Source organism: Amblyomma americanum, chromosome 1, assembly GCF_052857255.1.
Source record: "Amblyomma americanum isolate KBUSLIRL-KWMA chromosome 1, ASM5285725v1, whole genome shotgun sequence".
NCBI lineage: Eukaryota > Metazoa > Arthropoda > Arachnida > Ixodida > Ixodidae > Amblyomma > Amblyomma americanum.
In genome coordinates, this window is record NC_135497.1 from 299,582,707 (window position 1) to 299,605,195 (window position 22,489).

The 22,489-nt window shown below is 44.5% G+C and overlaps 1 long non-coding RNA gene across 1 annotated transcript; it reads right to left on the reverse strand.

The window, feature by feature from the left end:
* Positions 1 to 1,393: 1,393 nt before the first annotated feature.
* LOC144115285 (uncharacterized) lies at positions 1,394 to 15,507 on the reverse strand. Its single transcript, XR_013311338.1, has 3 exons — positions 15,220 to 15,507; positions 9,414 to 9,573; positions 1,394 to 1,548 (listed from the first exon to the last, which is right to left on the reverse strand). It is a non-coding gene; the product is annotated as an uncharacterized LOC144115285 (long non-coding RNA).
* Positions 15,508 to 22,489: the final 6,982 nt, after the last annotated feature.

A 22,489-nucleotide genomic window follows, 5' to 3' on the forward strand; every position in this document is an offset into this window, starting at 1 on the left:
TGAGAGGTTGCCATGATGCCGTGTGGTGAATTCCGATCGGCGACCCGATGGAGCAGGATGTCTAGGGCGTCTAACAACCTTACTGTCGATGTCGAAGCAAAACTTTTTACCACACGTAAAGTCGCCAATTGCAACACAATCTTCGGTTTCTTAAAGCAAGAAACCTTGCTCTGGATTGCCAATTCGGATACGCTATAAGGCTTCGAGAAACAGAACTGCTTTGGTCGCGCCCCCACTGGTTCGAAACGGCTGACATGAAGAGGCGAAGGGTCGTCGATAACGTTGAGTGTCAAGATGCCCTTTAGGTCAGCCCACGAGACCGCCTTCACAGTCCGCACTGTCGCCCTTGTCTCGCGACGTGCACCGCACGCCTTACCGATACCAGCCACTGATAATTAGAACCCGACCGCGGGGGCTGCATTTCGATGGAGGCGAAATGCTAATGTGCCTGAGCGCTGTGCGATGTCAGTGCAACTTAAAGATCCCCAGGTGGTCGAAATTATTCCGGAGCCCTCCACTACGGCACCTCTTTCTTCTTTTCTTCTTTCAGTCCTTCCGTTATCCCTTTCCTTACAGCACGGTTCAGGTGTTCGCCGATATGTGAGACAGATACTCCATTTTCTTTCACCAAAAAGAAATTTTCATATTTTTTCATAGGCCGCCGGCGTTCATTGAGTTGACATCGGTGATTTATAGGGAAGAAAAGGCGCATAACTGGCTCCAAGGGTCAGTGGACACCTCAAAGGCACTTTCACCTACGTGACGGTGGTGTCCCAGTTGAAAAAAACACCAGCCCGTTTCTGGTGTTTACACCAGACTGGATTTTCAGACACGGGTTCTGGTGTGACCCGGTGTAGTGTTTTCTGGTGTCACCGTGTCTGGTGTTCCGACCAGACCGGTTTTTCAGACACGGGTCCTGATGTGGTGTAGTGTGGTGTGTTTTAGTGTGTTCCGGTCTGGTGTTCTGTGACCCAGTCAATTGACACCGGTTCTGATGTGGTTTCGTTTGGTGTTTTCTGGTGTGGTCGGTGTACCATTCGATTTGGTGTGGTTGGTGTACTGTACAATGTGTTGATAGAGATGATGTGAGTTTGCACATACTATCGTGAGCAGAAACTAAAAAGATCCCTGTGAGCGCACGCCAAATGGCGTAAAACTGCAAGCACTCCTGATGTCGAGACAGGTGCACTAACATCCACCGATCTCGCAGTGCCGGTCTTGACGGCACGAGCATTTTATAAGTGGCACCTGCACACAGTTAGGCATAGTTTGACACACACTCGCAGCGTCATAATTTTTTACGATTGTACGCTGGAGCATGCACATAACCACATCAATTGTGTTCTTGCCGAAGATGAAGAACAAGCATGTATAGAAAGAAAAAATGCTCACATTTGCTCAAAAGCATCCTTAGCTTTATTGGTAGACAAAATTGGCAGTGCAGTCAAGCTAGAGGCCCCTTGCATCGTAGCATGCATCTTTTCTGAGAAAGTCGAAAATCTTGCATTTCCCTGACAGCAGCTTGACTCTAGCTGTGTAGCCCAATACCTGAAGAACAGAACAAAATCGCAAATTTGTGTGAAGTACAGTATACCAATCACAGCACAAAGGCAACTAGCAACTGTTGCCATTAAATTTAGCTCAGTGGTGCAAACATGTACTACACATTCAATACGACTCGCAATGCCTCTGCAGTAAACCAAGTGAGTCTTCTGCTTTATAGTAAATCAATGCTACTCACATAAAGCCCCACACTTGCATTAAGATGCTTGAAATCAGTTGCTGGATGAGCTAATATTTCATATTTTCATTCGCACAGTGTGACAATGCATACACGGAAAGACGCCAAAAACACTTTGTGATGCGTCCCCCTTGCCCTTGTTCATCACCATGCTGTGTGAATGAAAGTGAATTATTGCGTTGTGTTTTTTTGCATTCATAGCCAATTGCACATATTTACACCACAGCTGGGTACACCCACTTCATAATCTGAATTCCTACCAAATATTTAGCATTGCATGTGGTATTGAGCATGACAGTCCTTTTAATACAAAATCAAGCTTTCTTAGGCAATGAACAGCACTCAAGCATCTCGGGTAATTTCATTCATTACCAGAATCAGAGATTCTAATACTTCGTAACCTAGAGAAATAAATTACCATGGAAATTCTACACTGCAGAAAACAAAAAATTAAGAGGGATTAAAGCATTAGAGAAATGATTAGAAGATGCCCATAAAGATGGGCACAAAAATGAGATAAGCTGCAGTTCCAGTAAAAACAAAAAATTTGATGTGAGTGCAATTCAGGGTGAGAAAATCCATGTATAGAGACTTTTTATGCCCACAGGGTGCAGAACAGTAAAGCAATGTCTGTCTGCATCTATTTAGAAGACCATTCCTCTTCATTTCTTCCTATTTTGGCGGAAAAGCATAAAAAGCAGACTGTTGAAATTTATTTTAAACTCAATGCCACATACAAACAGACAAGGCTAGAATTTTAACGATTCGAAAGGAAACTTTTCTCCCACTCAATTTCAATGAAAATTAAACAAGATGCTCTGAACCCTGCCACTTGTAAAACCACAACAGATGTGCAAAAAAAGCTGCCAGATTATTTTCTTGCTGAATCTGTTGAAACCAAAGCTGCCTGAGCACACATCAGTTTTGTTTAGGTATTATCTTGCTATACAGATCCTCAGCATCTGGTGCAGTTCACTGTATGGTACCTGCAGACATTTGCACACATACAAAACCCACCGTAGATTCTGGGTACTGTGCACTATCCACTATGGTGCCTAGCACTCCCTGTCTTCCAGTGAGATGCACTTCTTTTGGTACATCGACGCGCTAGGGTTCCAGTTACAAAAAATGACCTAGTTGATTCCGAGTTAAGAGACTAACATAATTGCGCTTTTAGACTGATGTGGGAGAACACAGGGATGACACAAACACAGGTGTGCAAACTATCAACCGAGGTTTATTGTGGCATGTGAACATATATAAGATTAACATGTCAAAACATAAAAACGCATTTTAACCAGCAAATTTGCTATTGTATCATCAAGCATCAGAAAGACTTTGTCTCAGCAGATCGGTTTATGTTTGGTATCTCTTGTCCAAGAATTGCTTTTCCTGTTTGGTAAACAAAACTGAAGGGTAACTAACACATGTTCCTTCTTTTCCTGATTCCAAGCATTAGGCTTCCCACAGCTCCCTGGTTGTCTTATCTTTGGATTTGAGAACTGTGGTCTTTTGCAAGTGGGGTTCGCAGCTATCGCATCTGGCACAATGTGCCAGCAGATTTCCAGGTGACTTAATCTGCCGAAAGTTGCGGTTATGTTCTTTGAGTCTTTCATTTAACACGTTCACTGCGTCGTGGCCCACCGGTGGGTCACGCAACGCAGTCCAGCCGTGGTGGCGCAAACAACGAGGCGTTTCTTGCAGTGCGGCGACGATATGCTTCCACAAATGCATGAAAATGCGTTTCCACTATCATATCACAGATGGCGGTAGAGATATAAAGCGCGCCTGTATTTATTGACATTGGCGCTTGCAATGGGTCTGATGATAAAGCTGACGGCAGAAAATGTTCCAGCTACCCGCGCCAGCCTTTTGTTCGGGCGCTTTGCCCATGCGCAACGTACTTTTGAAAAGCGCTCACAATGTGTGCAAGAGCTCAGCTGAAGAATTAGTCTGTCCTATTCGCAATAACTTGGCTCACTCTCAGTGCCAAGCCTCGTGGTCCTCATCCTTGTGATTTCCATTTTTTACGAGCATTCAAAAATCGTGATGGACTGTCAAATATTCGACGGAGGTACAGAAAACCAGAAGAAAAGACCCTGCGGTGGAAGCAGATCCGCCGGGACACACGGCAGCCCAAATACGTTGCCATCCACTTCGTGCGGCACAACTTCTGCTCCAGCGAACGTTGAGTGTCCAAGCAGCGACGATGACAGCCTCGAAGAGTTATTGGAAAGTTCTTCTGAACTGTGGGATGGTGAGTCAAGCGATTGCGGCGAAGCGGTATCTGAGGATTCAGAAAATGGTGATGTTCAGGCTGCATTACCTACCGAAAGTTGGAATGCGATAACGACTAGAGTTAGAGCGATATCGTATTCGAGCCCTCCTGTGCTAATCAGCCTCCCGACTGGCAACGATGCTCTCAGCTTGTTTTCTCTTTTTTTGACTGATGACATTTGGGACATGATGGTTCATGAGACAAACAGGTATGGGAAACAGTACATAGACTCGAACGTCCTACAAGAGAAATCGCGTGTGAAGAAATGGACTGAGACAAACGTGCAAGAAATGAAAGTGTTTGTTGGTGTACTGATCTGCATGGGTCTAGTAAGGCTTCCTAGTCTGCAGCACTACTGGGCAAGAAGCGATCTGTACGGCGTAAGCTGCATTCGCCAGAACATGGCCCGCGACCGGTTTCTGCTGCTACTAAGGTTCTGGCATTTCGCAGATAACGAGGAACTGAGCGCACAGCAGGATCGTCTCTATCGTATTCGACCCTTGATGGAAAAAATGAATCGCAATTTCTGCTCAGTGTTGGAGCCAGGCAAAGAGATTGTCATTGACGAAACGATGATTCCGTGGCGTGGGCGCCTCGCCTTTAGGCAATACATCCCTGGTAAAGCCCACAAATATGGAGTCAAGCTATACAAGGCCTGCACGAAGGAGGGCTATACATTGAAAGTGCAGATATATGCCGGAAAATCTGGCGCCATAGCGGGCATGGGGCATGCCGAAGAAGTAGTAGTAAATTTGATGGCTGGCTTCACCGGCTGCGGTCGCACACTTTTCGTCGACAACTTCTACGCGAGCATGCCGCTTGCGTCACGCCTGTTGAAAGATGATACATTTTTATGTGGCACTCTCCGATCGAACCGAAAGGGGCTTCCGAAAGAAGTTACACAAGCTAGAGTTAAAAAAGGCGAAGTCGTTGGTCTTGAATCCCACAACGGCGTAAAGGTGCTGAAGTGGTTGGATAAACGGCCCGTTCTCATGATCACAATGGTTGCTGAGCATGACGCCAGCCTTGTTGATACCGGAAAAAAAACGAGAAAGGGTGAGCCGATCATGAAACCGCGCACAGTCCTCGACTACAACGTGGCGAAAAAGGGCGTAGACTACAGTGACCAAATGACGTCCTACTACTCCTGCCTACGGAAAGGGCTCAAGTGGTATAGGAAAGCTGCGGTGGAGCTCATCGTTGGAACTGCAGTTGTGAACGCATGGGTTGTCCGTTCAATGGTGGAAGGTAAAACGTCGCCAATCATCGAATTCCGCAAGGAGTTGGCACGCGCACTCTTCAACACAGCTCAGATTGAGACCGAAAGGACACGCGGAACAAAGCGCGCCCATACGCTGGAAAAGGCCGATGGACCTGCACGGTCTGTCCGAAGGAGATGTACTGGATGCTACGCATCGCTGAGAGCTCGCAGAAGTCCAGAGCAGGCAAGGGTAATGGCGAAGAAAGTTGTTACATTCTGCGCAAATTGCGCGGGAAGGCCATTTATGTGTTTGCCATGTTTCAATCTTCTGCACGAGTAGAACTCCTGAACATAGACTACGTTTTTGACATCGTTAGCTGGTGGCACGTAAGACGTTTAGTTGCAAATGCTGTGATTTGAACTGTTTTTTTTTTCTTACGAAAATTATTCTGGAAGTACTTGAATAAAATGTAGAGTTTGAGGTCTTGTTCTTGAGTATTGGTGCTTAGTGAATGCTGAAACGCAGGGTCACGTGACGTTGCCCCACAAAGGGGAGCTGGTCGGTGGGTAGGTAACGTAGCAGGCAACGGCTTCAAAACGCAAACTCTATATTGTGAAAACTTGTGCATGCCCAGGAAAAGAAAGAAGAATCGAGGGTGCGAGAGCAACAAGCGCCTCTGGCATTTGTGCGGACCAGAACGACCGAAACTCTTGGCCGCGCTCTAGTTGCATAAAGCAGAAATTTGGTAGACAGAAAGGGCGCTGCTTTTCAAGGACATCCTTGAGAACGCGCTTCAGTCGCGTTCACTGGGGATGAAGCGAGCAGAGTCGCGGTAATAAATGACTAGATAAATTCTCCAGATGCCGTATGCTACAAGAAGCCATTATCCATTTTGTTTCTATGATCCATTTGGTCCTTTACGTCAGGTCATTATTGTTCGATGACGTAGCCGTGCCGTTCAAACGTCCGTGGGAAGCCACCTGACTATTGGCTCATTGGCGACCGGACCTCACTATTGGATGCACATTGCAGCCCATATTGAACCACAGCGCGCAACGAATGGCGAAGGCTATCGTCAACGCGGGTATCTGCTGCTTTTCAGTTCTTTGATTGATCGACTGCTGCTTTCGTCTGATGATTCAGTCAGGCTTACGTCACGCGAAATGGAGCGGAAAATGGACAATGGATTCTTATAAAATGCGGCCCCAGGGGAAGCAACTTCCTGGAAATGCACGGGCCAAGGGAATTACGTGATGATTTTCTGCGCTAGCATACATGATTGAAGTAGCCCGCGCAAGCTGCAACCAAAAATGCCAGTAGAGCCATCTTTCAGCAGGCGGAAAAAACAGCCTCAGAAATGTGCCCCACCGGTGGGCCACGACGCACAGAGATCAAAACTATGATAAGGGGCTACGCAGTGAACGTGTTAAACATCTGCCCGTCTGGCCCACATAAGCTCGGCCGCAAGATAGCAGTATCCTGTAAACCACTCCTTCACAGCACTCAACGAACCTGTTTGTGTGCCTGACGCCACAAGACTTCTCTTCTCCAGGACTGGTTTCTTCATTTACCTTCGCTCACATTCCTTTTAGTTTTCTTGGTGTGGAAAAAACTATTTGCACTTCATGCCTTCCAGAAACGTTTATCAAATTGTGAGAAAGTGCATGAATGTACGGTAGGAAAAAATTTGCCGAAAGGCATGAAGTGCAAGTAGTTTTTTCCGCACCAAGAAAACTGAAAGGAATGTGTGCGAAGGTAAATGAAGAAACCAGTCTTGGAGAAGAGAAGTCTTGTGGCGTCAGGGACACAAACAGGTTCGTCGAGTGCTGTGAAGGAGCGGTTTACAAGATACCACTATCTTGCAGCCGAGCATATGTGGGCCAGACGGGCAGATGTTTAAATGAAAGACTCAGAGAGCATAACCGCAACTGCCGGCACATTAAGTCACCTGGAAATCTGGCGGCACATTGCGCCAGATGCGACAGCTGCAAACCCCACTTCCAACAGACTACAGTTCTGCTGAAATCCAAAGATAAGACAACCAGGGAGCTGTGGGAAGCCTAATGCTTGGAATCAGGAAAAGAAGGGACGTGGGTTAGTGACCCTTCAGTTTTGCTTACCAAACAGGAAAAGCAATTCTTGGACAAGATATACCAAACATAAACCGATCTGCTGGGACAAACTCTTTCTGATGCTTGACGATACGATAGCAAAGTTGCTGGTTCAAATGTGTTTTTCATGTTTTGATATGTTAAACTTATATATGTGTGCACACCACACTAAACCTCATTTCATAGTTTGTGCACCAGTGTTTGTGCCGTCCCTGTGTTCTCCCACGTCAGTCTAAGAGTGCAATTATGTTTGACAATGTTAACTACCAACTTACCCCAATTTGAAACCCTCTTAAAAATATGCTTAACCAGTTGATTGGATCTAAGAAGGCATATCACTTGCAAGAGCCGCTTCTCACAGCAAGGCAGATAGCAATAACGGCTGCAGCACACTGTAGTGCAGCAAGGCTGAATGGTGGGCCAGTTGGTAAGTAATGTCAAAGAATAATTTTTACCAGCCGAAAAAAGACAGACAAGAGGAGAACCTATACACATGAACCAGTGTAGGTTCTCCTCTTGTCCCTCTTCTTTTTCGGCTGGTAAAAATTGTTCTTCGACTGTAATGGAGGGCTCCACAATAACTTAGAACAAGTGGGGTTCTTTAAGCTTTACTGACATTGTATGGCAGATTGGCGCCTTTTCCAAAGTAGCAATGTTTACTGCCACACAAATACATGTAAGGCCGGCCTTTGCTAATACAGATTCCAATGTTGGGCCAATTGCCTGTACTGCTTTGAATGTGTTTGAATGCATGCTTTGAAGACCAGAATTGAGCACTATCTTCCATCAACTATGCCACACTCTATGTGACCATTTACTGATACTTTAATATCTTTTTTCTTTAAACCTTATTGCTGACCCTTGTGTTACTGTCTGTTAATTTGTATCTTGCTTATAAATCCACTCCTGTAACAGTCCCAGTGGGAAACACAAAATTCACATGATCCCTCCCAACATGTATGAAACAAAGTATTGCATCCGCTTCGAGCCATCTCTAAAAGGCCTCATTGGCCCATCCCTCCTAAGTGTGAAAAAGTGGTTAAGATAGTCATAATCAATGCCACAAACTATTTTTACAAAGCATGCAGCAAAACTAGCAAAAGATAGCTCAAGCACACCTATGCTTGAGTAAAAAGTAGCCAAAAACTTTTTACATGTAAGCTGAAGTAGCCCAAGTTAGAATATGATTTGCAAAACTATATGCATAATATCTCTACAAGAGAGCAGAGAAGGGAAAAGAGGGGTCATTACAGGCTACATGATGGACGCCAACAGTCACTACCATCATGGCATCTGTCAGCTAGACAATAGGTCGGCCTGCATTCAATTCAAGCTTATTTTGTGCAAAATTTTCAGTGATGGCTACAAGTTATAATATGGAAACTTTCGTCATTAAGCAGAGACAACCAGAGGATTCATGAATGATGGCAAATGTGACAGCACCCACGAAAGCCTACACTGAATCAGCATCACTCAAGCCTCAGCAGTTAAAATCCAAGCTTCAGGGCAATTGACTCCCAAGTACCACCAATCTTCTGTCTCCATTGCATGATACTAAAGTATTCATTAAAAGTTGTTCATTATGGACAATTTCACTGCTCATGCACTGCCACATTGCACATAGTGCCTAGGCCTTTAAGCTTTTATCCTCACATCAGCTAATTGCACCCATCAATTAACCTCCTGTAAATGAACTTTCACATGTAGACAATATGTGCAATTATTTGGTCACATCTTATATGTTTGTCATTATCCTTTGTTTGGTGCTTTTATATTGTAAACCACTAACAAACCTGAGTCGTAATTCTCGCATACACTGATGGACCGAGAATATGCCTCTGAGATAAAGCCAGCTAAAGCTGGCAATTACATCTCAGTGCATCTATTTTTCACTTCAGTCAATGCCTTGCAGAGAGAATTGTGAAACATCACTCCAGCGCAGAAAAACACACGAACAAAGAGAATAGACACCATGGTCACCGGACATATTTTTTGTGCGCTGAAATGATGTCTCATAATTCTTCCCAGAACCGACTATCCCTGCCCTCTATGCTTAGCCTTGTGGAGAAGCTTTTCCTTGCCTTCCACTGTCACCTCCTGAGCACTTGCTACTGGAACTGCATTGTGCAACTGCTTCTGTTGACCAGATGGTAGTGGCAGCCCTCTTGTGAAATCATGCATCCTTTGGGATTCCCTTCTTGGTGCCGCAAACTGCCTTCTCTACCTTGAATTCAGATACACCTACAGGAAAAAGAACACAAGTATAAAAATTCTTAGCCATATTCACAGCCAGGAATGTGATATTAATTGCATTTGTACACTTCACAATGGCAGTATGCTTTAACACCTGTTGAAGCAAGAAAGTAAGAAATCATTTCGTTTATTACCAATGCAAGACATACACCTTGGTGTTGATGGTGCCATGCAATAGCGGTGAGTTCTGATAGCAGTGCACAAAAGGCAACTGCATGCTTTCTTTTTAAGAATTTGCAACTTTAACTGCAGAATTATTGAAAAACAATTAACTTGATCCTTGAAAATCACAGATTAGTAAGTGGAGCAACAAATACTGAAAATAAAATACAAGGAGTACTGCCAGTGTTTATATCAACACGCAGCGACTGCAAGAGCAATTTTCTAATTACAATTCTTCCCCAAACCCTTGTCAAGCAAGGCACTAATGCCGGTTGACCTGCAGTAAAGCTAATATGTCCTCAACATGCTGCTTAGCAAATTTCTTGTAGTCAAAATTGAACGAAATATTACTTAATATTTTTTGACCTAGAAGTGCATGGGCTATTGATATAGTCCAAGGCAAACAACTTAGTGCCTCAGAACAGTTTTCAATGAGGAGCCCGCACACGCTGTACTCGCCACTGTTTCCTTATACAAAGCAATACAGGAGTGCATGGCCTATGGTGCTCATGCTAAGAAATACAAAATATACATAGAAACAAAACAAAACAAAAGTGCAAAGAAAAATGAGAGAAGTTCCGCCATTACACCTTATGTGACACAAGAGAGTACATGTGCATGAAGAAGTAGTAAAATGGTAATTTTGAAATTTTGCACAATCATCAAATTGTCACGACCAAAGTCAGTATGCCTTTTCTTCACACAAAAGGTTTCCAGCGGCTCTGGCACACATTAGTTACTTTTTAGTACAGTGCCTCTAAGTGACAGAAATTGGTCAAGGACCAAAAAATAGTAATAAGTGTGCATTGTGATTTTCACTTCCATGCTGCATTACTTAACACAACCTCCCATCTGACCTACATGAATTGCTGCAGGAGCAGAAATCCGGCGTCAAATTCCATGAAGGCACAATGAAAGTGCAGTTCAGCGAGTTAGAATAAGCAAAAACATGATTTGAACCCAATAGCTTAAGGAAGTTTACAAGTGGTTTGTAACATTACGCTCGTAAAAAGACGATGTCAATGCTCAGCAAAGTTGCCTTCTGATCTCAGCTTTTGTGTGCTCAAAAAGTGAGGGTGGGGTGCTCAGTTACAATGGCCAATTGTCATGGCTGGCACCTTGTGCTACCCCACTTCAATGATGAAGGCTGTGACAAACTATCCTCCAAAATCTGACATAAAGGCTCAAAAACAAAAGCAAATAAAGGGCCACTGAGACCTGAAATTATTCCCTACTGCCACAGTTATGCAATCATAAAGAAAGCTGACAAACGGCACGAAGTTATACTGGTATTCTGGCCCCAGATGCTCGCTCATTTGAGCCACAGTATCCTACCTAAAGCAACAAAAAAAGACATGACTGTTCAAGAAGGCATAATAAGGTCCCGTAAACGTTCATCAGCAATGAGAAAAACAAATTCTAACACCTCATAATAATACAAGTCAGCCAATGACGCCACTATGTCAGTCACCAACTAAGAGACCATATACAAAATATACACTGCAAATGCACTCTACATGAGAGCAAAGCATGCCCTGCATTTGTGAACCAAATTTGTGTCAATGTAAGATTCTTGGCAACAGTAGGCATCCCCATTCATGGCATCTGCTAAGAAGGAAGAGGGCACCTAAATGATGCTGTACAATTTAGAATTTAGCCTTTCAGTAAACTATATTTTTTCTAGTACCACGAGGCAAAAATGAAAGGAAAGCTGCCAGCTGTCATGAGGCCTGCCACAAAAAAAAAACTCTGAAGCGAAGGGATGCACAAACAGAAAAGAAGGGATGCACTACGTGATGACAAAACACAAAATAACACAGAAAAACAGGGCACAACCAATCAATGAAAAGAGAACAACAGAAAGAAGGCAAGCAGTACTAAACACTGCTACCTCTGCAAATTGAGAGCAGTGAAATGTGCAACACCTAAAAAATTAGTTTCAAGGACTATAAACACCTAATTTTGGTCACATATCTTTTTTAATGCTGCATTAGACAAGTATATTCACTGAACTTGCACAGCGTCAACACCAGGCAAGTGAATTGGCAAGAAAAACATCAAAACTCACCAAGATAATAACTGAGGTAATGTTTTATGTTGAAGATTCACCTTTTTTTCATTTACCACTTTCAGCTTTTTTGTGCACAGGCTATAATATAACAGATCCTGAAGTAGTTTGCAGTAGACGGCGCCTATTTTGTACTCAGATCCAGAGGCAGTAAAAATATTGCAACTACAGTGAGAGGCCGCAGAAAAAAAGCTTACAAGGGAAGCTGTACAGTGCAATTCATATTTCATCTCTGAGGCGCATTCACAGCTGCACTATATAACACTGTTGATATTCTTTCGGCCAAGTGAAATAAGATGCCTTTGCTGGAGCAGCCTCGGAAGAGTGATATGTGACACCGGCATTATTGCAGAAGAATAACATGGTTATCCTGCTATAATTGTCTATGAGGAGTGCCATGTGACTTAGGTACCAGAGAAAAAAGGATAAAAGCATTGTCCTCATGCTGTAATACCACCTTAAAATGCTGCCCTGTAGCCCATTACTTCATATTGGTGTTTTTTAAAGCCTGGCTGCATTGAAGGGGGCCTCTAGTGGCTCGAGAACAGGTAGGGAGGGAACTAGAGCGGGAGAGCAAGAAAGTGGCTGAGCTGAGGCTATGCCAGTGTGCTCGTTGTTGCTGTGTAGCCTTAGAGCTGAGCGGCCAGCTCTGGACTCACTCGTGGTATGAGGGTGCAGGTTTTCCTTTTTCTTCCACCCTTTGTATTGTGCTGTCAACTGCATTTTTTTTCATCTCGGCTTTAATAAAACGTGTTAATGATTCTTGTAAAAACTACCACGAAATTTTAGAAATGACAGAACAAATGTTCTAAGTACCGTTAACAAAAAAAGAAAATTGGTTGCTTGCTTCGGATTCATACACTCCCTACATTCTAGTACCGGGAGTCTCAGATTCTTCGTTAGTCTTGGTAGGGGTTCTGAGGCTTGCCGAGGCCCCCCGGAATTTAAGCACTGCTTCATACTGAACAGGAAAGTGGTACTATCTGATGGTGACCTATTTAGAAGAGACACACATCTTATTTTCAATAGGGGAATGCCAATACATGCCTTCAACGTTCTGGTCCAAAGCAGACATTGCAACACACTGATCTCAACACAAAGGTGAAAAAACAGATCTTAGAAAACTCAATACATACTTGTGCTCTGCAATGTACGCTGAAAGGGACACAGACAAGAGCTGCCCCAAATCTGGACAAAAAGTATGGTGGAGCTGCCATAAAAAAAAACGTAAACCAATAAGCTCCTGCCTGTGCCACTACGTATGTCGAGACATCCTCTCTGATGAAGCTCTTTTCAGATTTCTTCACTACTGAACACCAGGCACTTCACCTGAATAACATAATTTCCCACTGTGTATTTTGTACCCACAATGCCTGGCACTTCCTGGTAATTATTTGTATTACTGGCATTTCATACAACCACAAGAAAATGTTTAAAAACGCCACCTGCTCACACTAGTTTATCATGATAAGCTCTGTACTACACAGGTTATTCAAAAACACTTATTTTGAAACGGCTACGAGGCGCTCTTTTTCTAGGGCTACTTCTTCGTCAAAATCTAGCTATGATTTTTATTCACGACCGCCTGCAACTAAACGAACTTAACAGCTGCAGGCAACGTTACCAATCTTATACCCCTGTCACACGGACACTGTAAAGGTACTTTGAACTAATGCTCCATTACTCTAAGGACGAACGCGCGCTGCCACACGGACGCGCCAAAGGACACCTAGCTCAAAGGAGCTTCGAAACAAGGCAGCTCGAGTTCGTCCTTTGAGGCTTCAAGGGAGTACTCTCTCTCCCAGCGAGTTAACAGCATAAATAAATTGAGAAAAGAAACGTTAGATTTTCATTTTATAAATTCACTTCATAAGATTAGTGGTGTTTTAAAATATAAGATCATTTGTTTTGTGGCAGTCTCACCACGGCATACTCTCGTTCCAGATATACGAGCCATTTGGGCTCAGTGTGGCCAGCACTGTGATGTTATGCTCTGTACTTGGAAAATCATGTCATTATTGCAGTTAAAATTGCATTGCTTTAACTAGAGTCACTAAATAAAGACTTAGAGTACCGGCACTCTTTTCTCTTATTGTTCTGTGCCGCCGCCACGATCATTGGTCAGTTTGCATCACGTGATATTTGTTTACACTGCGACGGTTCATGGGGGCTGCCATTTTGTGGCTTATGCGTTTTCAGTCGGGCAACTGTGGTAGTCCTAGTGCTGCGAGTGCTGCCGGTGACCGACTCAGTGACCAGGGATTCCGCGCCTCGCAGCATTTCAGCTGCACAAGAGCATACGATGATGCCGTTTTGCTGCGTTGTTGGCTGTTTCAACTCGCAGAATGATGGAAAACGCTTCATGCGCTTTCCGCTTTCCATGCCGTACGGCTACGATCCCCGCCGCAGCGCAGGGTGGCTAACAGCGTTGTTTACAAAATGGCCGGGCAAAAGTTAGCGGCGAGGTCGCCGAAGCGGCAATCTGGCAACAATGATAAACAACAAAATGGCCGCCCCTGCTTACCGCCGTGCTGCAGTGACGGTACTCTAAGTCTTTATTTAGTGACTCTAGCTTTAACATAATACGGTTATAAAACTAATTTACTAAAAAAATGTGACATTTATGTATTTATATGTGCAGTGAGGTTTGCAATTTAAATAACGCTTTTCGCCGATGAGGGCGCTAAAAAGTTCTTGCGAAGGTCGTTCCGCGACCGTGTAGCACGGACGAACTCCCTTGAAGTAGTGCTCCTTTGGGAGCGTAAAGGAGCATTAGTTCAAAGTGCCTTTAGAGTGCCCGTGTGACAGGGGTATTACACTGGTGATTGAGCAGCCATCTTCCTCTTGGGGTATCGTTGCGACGCGTCGCTCAATTCACTCAGTCGCTTGCATGCCTTGACGCGTCACCCCCCTCGCACCCTGAGCTTGACAGCTGGAGGAAAAACGCTAAGGCGCCCGTGTGCTGTGCGATGTCAGTGCACGATCACGTCGCACGTCGAATAATAAACAGGAAGTCGGGCAACCACATTAACGAAATCCCGAAACACAGTCACACAGTTCGCTGCGACAGCGCCTTGCTGGGCGGTATCCAATTCGCACATTTACATTTAGGACCCTACGCGTGCCGGGCATTTAGCAAACGCATCTATGACAGACCGACCTCGGCGCTGGCGTAGCAACGCATACACTGTGAACACTGACAGACCAGCATGTTGATGATTCGATGTGGAATGCACTTTGCTGCCGCGGAAACAACCAGTGAAACACGCGCAATGCCGAAGAGAAACGAACAGGGCAGAACTGACAGAGCCTCGTCCCTTCCGTTTCTTCTCGTTTTTGTGCTCGCTCGTTTATTTCCGCGGTCGCAAATTGCACGCATTCCTGCGCTACACTATGGGTCTCACCTGCAAACGAACACTCGACGCCTTGCAGTAACTCCTTTCTTCTCTTGTTTTTCGGCTGCCACGGTTGAAGTCGAACGTGTTGTCAATATGAAACGGCTCCATGCTTCTCGGCGTGGTCACTTATTCACAAAGTACGCGAACGGCTGCATTGCTGACACGCGGCGCAAGCTACGATAAGCAGGAAACCCAAACGCAAGTTTGAAGCAACGATTTTGAACTCAAACACAAACAGCACACGAACACCAGCACGGACCACGCCACGCCGCGGCGTAAGGCCTAACCGGATATCGCACTGGAATGCAGAGAGAGAGGATAAAGTGTTTCCTGCCACGTGACCTAGCCGAAGCGCGCTGGATTTGAACGGTGTTGGGAAGCACGCTAGGCGCTGGCGCGGGGCTATTCGCGCTGCGCGTGTCATGGCAAATAATTACTGCGAACTGCTACAAAATTGCTGTTAGACTGAGGCGCTTCGCACCTCCGTGTTTAGAACGACCATAATCAGCCCCTCAAAGGCACTCGATGTTGCAATGGCGCGTCATATTAATCTTCAGATATTTCCTGACGCCGTGTAATTCACCGTGATATTCGACATATAATTATTTCTATATAATTAAATTATTATTTAATGGTGTGAAGTAATTGCTTACATATCTATTGTACAATTATGCTGAGCTGCTCATGATCCAAGCAGCGAATTAATTCGCTTCTGTGGGCAGTGTTTCATACTCAAGAAACACCATCTCTCTGATGTGCACGCTACCAACACCAGCGCTCTGATGTGCACTTTAGTCTGGTGTGCACACTAGACCACACCAACCAACCCTGGTGTGCACATCACAACACACTAGGATGTGCACACCAGCACACTCAAAACCAGTATGGTGGGCACATCAAAACCCACTAACACACTAGGATGTGCACACCAGCACACACCAAACCAGACTGGTGTAAACAGTAGAACACACTAAAACTCTGGTGTTCACACCAGAAAACACCAGACCACACCAAAACTTCCCGGTGTACTTTTCAACTGGGAAATGAGTAAAATGGGAGTAAGCTACTCTTTTTTTCCTCCCACATTGGCGTATTCGTGTTTAGAGTGTGCGTGCGTGCGTGCGCGTGTCTACGCACGTGTGCACTCTAAACAGAAATGAGTAAAATGGGAGTAAGCTACTCTTTTTATCACTCTATGGCCATATAGGCGTATTCGTGTTTAGATTTTCCGAGCGTGTGTGCGCGTGCTTACGCGGGTGTGCACTCTAAACAAAAACGAATAAAATGGGAGTAAGCTACTCTTTTTTTACTCCCATAGAGCCGTATTCGCGTTTAGAGTGTGCGTGCTTTCGTGCGCACGCGTGTGCACTCTCAACAGAAATTAGTAAAATGAGAGTAAGCTACTCCTATTTTTATTCCATATAGGCGAATTCTTGTTCTGAGTGTGCGAGCGCGTGCCTACGCGTGTGTGCACTCTAAACAGAAAGGAGTAAAATGGGAGAAAGTTATTGTTTTTTCACTCCCATATAGGCGTATTCGTGCTTAGAGTGTGCGTGCGTTCGTGCTTGCGCGTATGCACTCTAAACAAAAATGAGTAAATGGGAGTAAGCTACTCTTTTTTTCACTCCCATATAGGCGTATTCGTGTTTAGAGTGTGTGTGCGCGTTCCTACGCGCCTGTGCGCTCTAAACAGAAATTAGTAAAATGAGAGTAAGCTACTCTTTTTTTAATCTCATATAAGCATATTCGTGTTTAGAGTGTGTGTGCGTGCGCGTGCTTACCCGCGTGTGCACTCTAAACAGAAACGAGTAAATTGGGAGTTAGCTACTTCTTTTTTTACTCCCATATAGGCGTATTCGTGCTTAGAGTGTGCGTGCGTTCGTGCTTGCGCGTGTGCACTCTAAACAGAAATGAGTAATGGGAGTAAGCTACTCCTTTTTTTACTCCCATGTAGGCGTATTCGTGCTTAGAGTGTGCTTGCGTTCGTGCTTGCGCGTGTGCACTCTAAACAGAAATGAGTAATGGGAGTAAGCTACTCCTTTTTTTACTCCCATGTAGGCGTATTCGTGCTTAGAGTGTGCGTGCGTTCGTGCGCGTGCCTACGCGCGTTTGCACTGCAAAAAGAAATGAGTGAAATTAGATTAAGCTACTCTTTTTTCACTCTTATATAGGTATATTTGTGTTTAAAATCTGCGTGGGTGCGTAAGTGCGCGTGCCCAGTCTAGAAAGAAGCGAGTAAAATGGGAGTAAGCTATGCCTTTTTTCACTCCCATATAGTCGTATTCGTGCTTAGAGTGTGCGTGCGTGCGCGTGCCTACGCGCGTGTGCACTGTAAAAAGAAATGAGTGAAATTAGATTAAGCTACTCTTTTTTCACTCTTATATAGGTATATTTGTGTTTAAAATCTGCGTGGGTGCGTAAGTGCGCGTGTCCAGTCTAGAAAGAAGCGAGTAAAATGGGAGTAAGCTATGCCTTTTTTCACTCCCATATAGTCGTATTCGTGCTTAGAGTGTGCGTGCGTGCGCGTGCCTACGCGCGTGTGCACTGTAAAAAGAAATGAGTGAAATTAGATTAAGCTACTCTTTTTTCACTCTTATATAGGTATATTTGTGTTTAAAATCTGCGTGGGTGCGTAAGTGCGCGTGTCCAGTCTAGAAAGAAGCGAGTAAAATGGGAGTAAGCTATGCCTTTTTTCACTCCCATATAGTCGTATTCGTGCTTAGAGTGTGCGTGCGTGCGCGTGCCTACGCGCGTGTGCACTGTAAAAAGAAATGAGTGAAATTAGATTAAGCTACTCTTTTTTCACTCTTATATAGGTATATTTGTGTTTAAAATCTGCGTGGGTGCGTAAGTGCGCGTGTCCAGTCTAGAAAGAAGCGAGTAAAATGGGAGTAAGCTATGCCTTTTTTCACTCCCATATAGTCGTATTCGTGCTTAGAGTGTGCGTGCGTGCGTGCGCGTGCCTACGCGCGTGTGCAATGTAAACAGAAATGAGAAAAATGGGAGTAAGCTGCTCAATTTTTACTCCCATGTAGGTGTGTTCGTGTTTAGAGTGTGCGTGCGCGCGTGCGCGTGAGCACTCTAAACAGAAATTAGTGTAATGTTAGTAAGCTACTCCTTTTGTTCTCCCCTATATGTGTATTCGTGTTTAGAGTGTGCATGTGTGCGTACTTGCGCGCGTGCACTCAAAAGAGAAATGAGAAAAATGGGAGTAAGCTACTCCTTTTTTCCTCCCATAAAGGCGTATTATTGTTTAGAGTGTGCGTGCGTGCACGTGCCTAAGCGCTTGTGCACTCAAAAGAGAAATGAGTAAAATGGGAGTAAGCTACTCCTTTTTTCACTTACACAAACGCTTATTCATATTTATAGTGTGCGTGCGCGTGCCTACACGGGTGTGCACTATAAAAAGAAATGAGTAAAATGGGAGTAAGCTACTCCTTTTTCCTCCCATAAAGGCGTATTATTGTTTAGAGTGTGCGTGCGTGTGTGCGCGTGTGCACTCTAAACAGAAATGTGTAAAATGGGAGTAAGCTACTTTTTTTACTCCCATATACGCGTATTCGTGTTTAGAGTGTGCATGCGTGCGTGCGCGTGCCTACACGGGTGTGCACTATAAAAAGAAATGAGTAAAATGGGAGTAAGCTACTCCTTTTTTCACTTACACAAACGCTTATTCATATTTATAGTGTGCGTGCGCTTGCCTTTGCGCGTGTGCTCTCTAAACAGAAATGAGTGAAATGGAAGGTGCTCCTTTTTTACTCCCATATGGGTGTATTCGTGTTTAGAGTGTACGTGCGTGTGTGCGCGTGTGCACTCTAAACAGAAATGTGTAAAATGGGAGTAAGCTACTTTTTTTACTCCCATATACGCGTATTCGTGTTTAGAGTGTGCATGCGTGCGTGCGCGTGCCTACACGGGTGTGCACTATAAAAAGAAATGAGTAAAATGGGAGTAAGCTACTCCTTTTTTCCTCCCATAAAGGCGTATTATTGTTTAGAGTGTGCGTGCGTGTGTGCGCGTGTGCACTCTAAACAGAAATGTGTAAAATGGGAGTAAGCTACTTTTTTTACTCCCATATACGCGTATTCGTGTTTAGAGTGTGCATGCGTGCGTGCGCGTGCCTACACGGGTGTGCACTATAAAAAGAAATGAGTAAAATGGGAGTAAGCTACTCCTTTTTTCCTCCCATAAAGGCGTATTATTGTTTAGAGTGTGCGTGCGTGCGTGCGCGTGGCTACGCGCGTGTGCACTCCAAACAGAAATGAGTAAAATGGGAGTAAGCTACTCTTTTTATAACGCTATGGCCATATAGGCGTATTCGTGTTTAGAGTTTCCGCGCGTGCGTGCGCGTGCCTACGCGGGTGTGCACTCTAATCAAAAACGAATAAAATGGGAGAAAGCTACTCTTTTTTTACTCCCATATAGCCGTACTCGCGTTTAGAATGTGCGTGCGTTCGTGCGTACGCGTGTGCACTCTAAAAAGAAATTAGTAAAATGAGAGTAAGCTACTCCTATTTTTCCTTCCATATAGGGGTATTCTTGTTCTGAGTGTGCGTGCGTGCGTGCGCATGCCTACGCGCGTGAGCACTCTAAACATAAATGAGTAAAATTGCAGTAAGCTACTCTTTTTTAACTCCCATATATTTGTATTCGTGTTTAGAGTGTGCGTGCGTGCCTACGTGCGCGCGTGTACACTAAAAAGAAACTAGTCAAATGGGAGTAAGCTTCTCTTTTTTTGACTCCCATATAGGCGTAATCTTGTTTTGAGTGTGCGTGCATGCGCGTGCCTAGGCGCGTGTGCACTGTAAACAGAAATGAGAAAAATGGGAGTAATCTGCTCATTTTTTACTGCCATGTAGGTGCATTCGTGTTTAGAGTGTGCGTGCGTGCGTGCGCATGTGCACTCTTAACAGAAATGAGTAAAATGTTAGTAAGCTACTCTTGTGTTCTCCCCTCTACGTGTATTCGCGTTTAGAGTTTGCGTGTGTGCGTACTTTCGCGTGTGCACTCTTAAAAGAAACGAGTGAAATGGGAGTAAGCTACTGCTTTTTTACTGCCATATGGGTATATTCGTGTTTAGAGTGAGCGTGCGTGCGTGCGCGTGTGCACTCTAAACAGAAATGATTAAAATAGGAGTAAGGTACTCCTTTTTTCCTCCCATAAAGGCGTATTATTGTTTAGAATGTGCGTGAATGCGCGTGCCTACGCGCGTGTGCACTCTAAACAGAAATGAGTAAAATGGGAGCAAGGTACTCCTTTTTTACACCAATATATCCGCATTCGTGTTAAGAGTGTGCGTGCGTTCGTGCGTGCGCGTGTGCACTCTAAACAGAAATGATTAAAATAGGAGTAAGCTACTCCTCTTTTCCTCCCATAAAGGCCTATTATTGTTTAGAATGTGCGTGAATGCGCGTGCCTACGCGCGTGTGCACTCTAAACAGAAATGAGTAAAATGGGAGTAAGGTACTCCTTTTTTACACCAATATATCCGCATTCGTGTTAAGAGTGTGCGTGCGTTCGTGCGCGCGCGTGTGCACTCTAAACAGAAATGAGTAAAATAGGAGTAAGCTACTCCTTTTTTCCTCCCATAAAGGCCTATTATTGTTTAGAATGTGCGTGAATGCGCGTGCCTACGCGCGTCTGCACTCTAAACAGAAATGAGTAAAATGGGAGTAAGGTACTCCTTTTTTACACCAATATATCCGCATTCGTGTTAAGAGTGTGCGTGCGTTCGTGCGTGCGCGTGTGCACTCTAAACAGAAATGATTAAAATAGGAGTAAGCTACTCCTCTTTTCCTCCCATAAAGGCCTATTATTGTTTAGAATGTGCGTGAATGCGCGTGCCTACGCGCGTGTGCACTCTAAACAGAAATGAGTAAAATGGGAGCAAGGTACTCCTTTTTTACACCAATATATCCGCATTCGTGTTAAGAGTGTGCGTGCGTTCGTGCGCGCGCGTGTGCACTCTAAACAGAAATGATTAAAATAGGAGTAAGCTACTCCTCTTTTCCTCCCATAAAGGCCTATTATTGTTTAGAATGTGCGTGAATGCGCGTGCCTACGCGCGTGTGCACTCTAAACAGAAATGAGTAAAATGGGAGCAAGGTACTCCTTTTTTACACCAATATATCCGCATTCGTGTTAAGAGTGTGCGTGCGTTCGTGCGTGCGCGTGTGCACTCTAAACAGAAATGATTAAAATAGGAGTAAGCTACTCCTCTTTTCCTCCCATAAAGGCCTATTATTGTTTAGAATGTGCGTGAATGCGCGTGCCTACGCGCGTGTGCACTCTAAACAGAAATGAGTAAAATGGGAGCAAGGTACTCCTTTTTTACACCAATATATCCGCATTCGTGTTAAGAGTGTGCGTGCGTTCGTGCGTGCGCGTGTGCACTCTAAACAGAAATGATTAAAATAGGAGTAAGCTACTCCTCTTTTCCTCCCATAAAGGCCTATTATTGTTTAGAATGTGCGTGAATGCGCGTGCCTACGCGCGTGTGCACTCTAAACAGAAATGAGTAAAATGGGAGCAAGGTACTCCTTTTTTACACCAATATATCCGCATTCGTGTTAAGAGTGTGCGTGCGTTCGTGCGCGCGCGTGTGCACTCTAAACAGAAATGAGTAAAATAGGAGTAAGCTACTCCTTTTTTCCTCCCATAAAGGCCTATTATTGTTTAGAATGTGCGTGAATGCGCGTGCCTACGCGCGTGTGCACTCTAAACAGAAATGAGTAAAATGGGAGTAAGGTACTCCTTTTTTACACCAATATATCCGCATTCGTGTTAAGAGTGCGCGTGCGTTCGTGCGCGCGCGTGTGCACTCTAAACAGAAATGAGTAAAATAGGAGTAAGCTACTCCTTTTTTCCTCCCATAAAGGCCTATTATTGTTTAGAATGTGCGTGAATGCGCGTGCCTACGCGCGTGTGCACTCTAAACAGAAATGAGTAAAATGGGAGTAAGGTACTCCTTTTTTACACCAATATATCCGCATTCGTGTTAAGAGTGTGCGTGCGTTCGTGCGCGCGCGTGTGCACTCTAAACAGAAATGAGTAAAATAGGAGTAAGCTACTCCTTTTTTCCTCCCATAAAGGCCTATTATTGTTTAGAATGTGCGTGAATGCGCGTGCCTACGCGCGTGTGCACTCTAATCAGAAATGAGTAAAATGGGAGCAAGGTACTCCTTTTTTACACCAATATATCCGCATTCGTGTTAAGAGTGCGCGTGCGTTCGTGCGCGCGCGTGTGCACTCTAAACAGAAATGAGTAAAATAGGAG